This window comes from Lynx rufus, unplaced genomic scaffold (assembly GCF_022079265.1).
Source record: "Lynx rufus isolate CCGP_SWC_20201006 ecotype Redwood Valley unplaced genomic scaffold, mLynRuf1.p SCAF_14, whole genome shotgun sequence".
In the NCBI taxonomy this organism is placed as follows: Eukaryota; Metazoa; Chordata; class Mammalia; order Carnivora; family Felidae; genus Lynx; species Lynx rufus.
In genome coordinates, this window is record NW_025814828.1 from 28,857,479 (window position 1) to 28,859,350 (window position 1,872).

General features: G+C 38.7%; 1 non-coding gene across 1 annotated transcript; it reads right to left on the reverse strand.

Moving 5' to 3' along the window:
* Nucleotides 1-1,519: 1,519 nt before the first annotated feature.
* Nucleotides 1,520-1,623, reverse strand: LOC124509707 (U6 spliceosomal RNA). The gene has a single exon (XR_006961487.1). It is a non-coding gene; the product is annotated as a U6 spliceosomal RNA (small nuclear RNA).
* Between the last annotated feature and the right edge of the window lie 249 nt (nt 1,624-1,872).

Genomic DNA, 1,872 nt, shown 5'->3' on the forward strand with positions numbered 1-1,872 from the left:
GCGGCTTGAACACACAAACCATGAGATCAAGACCTGAGGCAAAATCAGGAGTCAGAGGCTCAACCCACTGAGCCACCCAGGTGCCCACATGATGTCTCACAGGTTTCTGAGGCTCATTTCTATTCATTTTTTTCTTTCTGTTGTTCACACTGGATTATATCAATTGTTCTAGCTTCAAGTTGGCTAATAATTTCTTCTAACAAATAACCTGTTCATCGTCTACAGTATTTTTAAGCCGTTTTTAAAATCAGTTTTAGGTTCACAGGAAAATTGAGTGGAATGTACAGATATTTGTAATGTACTTCCTTGCCCCTAAACATGTGAAGACTCTCCCATTAACAAGTGCCCCACCAGAGTGGTACAGCTGTTACAAGTAATGAACGTACACTGCCACATCGTTATCACCCAGAGCCCATAGTTTACCTTAATATTCACTGTTGCTCTTGTACATTCTATGGGTTTTGACAAAAACATAATGATATGTATCCATTATTATAGTATCATACAGAGTCTATTCACTGCCCAAAAAATCCTCTCTGTTCTTCATCTTCATTCACTATCCCCACCCCAATCCCTGGCAGCCACTGAAGTTAGTACTGTCTCCATAGTTTTGCCATTTCCTGAATGTCATATAGGTTAAATTATATAGTATGCAGCCTTCCTTATGTACAGCAGGATGGCTCTAGGGGGCTGGAGTATTCACCTTCTGCCATATGCAAGCCTAGAACTGACTGGACTGGGTATTTCTCTTCCCTCAGGTCACTTAGGCTCTGGTTAGCTTCTTCTGAGGGCAGGCATTATCAAAAAGAACAACGTGTCTCTGGCATAAATCAACAGGGTTACTTTTCCATTTCCCTGAAAAAAGTAGGAAGAGAAGTATGAGTGATGTTTACTGTGGGAAACTGGTAGAGCTCCTGGAGATAAATCCCACAAAATTTAGGGGAGGGAAGGAGACACAGTGAGCCTCCAAATTTCACCAACTACAGGTCAAGATTTCCTACCCCTGTACTAGTTCCTGTGATAGTTTCCCCTCCTACGTCTCTACTCTGGTGAGCTTTGACTCCTTGTTTTTGCCTATTTTTCTCCAATAGTGGGAATCGTGGTTTTCCCTGTGTCCTTACCTCTCTTATGGATCCTAGAACAATTATTTTTCAACCTGTTCTTTTTTTTTTTTCCTTAGGTGTTAGGACAAAATCGTGTCTTCCAGACTCCTTACATGCAGAATCCAGTATTTAACATTTTCATATTATTTTTTGACTCCAGAAACTCTCAAGTTTATTCTTTTACATGTGATTTCTAGCTCTTTTTTAATCTTCTCTTTTGGTGAGACATGTTCCCATAGTTTTCTTTTAAAGAGGAAGTTCCCCTCCCCCAGTCCTTTGAACACAGGTGAAATAGCTGATGTACATTTTTTTCTATTAATCCCAAAACCTGGGCTTTAGAGGTAATTGTTGGCTTTTATTTTTAGTTCCTGGAGCATGGACTCTTTTTTTTTTTTTTTTTTGCCCTCATCTAGTATTGGTTTTTTTTTTTGAACACTTAATTCGCTGATCATCCTTGCTCAGGGGCCATGCTAATCTTCTTTATATCGTTCCAGTTTTAGTACATATGCTATGGAAGCAAGTCCTAGTAGTTTTCTTTTTAAACTGGTTATTTAATATAATGTGGCAACTCCAGAAATTAGATTGTATTCTTTCCCCAAAGTTGGTTTTTATGTCTATTTGTTATTTTGTTTTTAATGACTTTCTGAATTAATTCAAGACAGCTAATATTCTTTGTCACTTGTGGCCACTGAAGTCTCTCCTCAGCTTCTTACTGGCCAGCTAATAACTGGACAGGCATTTCATTAAATTCCTAGAACCAACATATCTT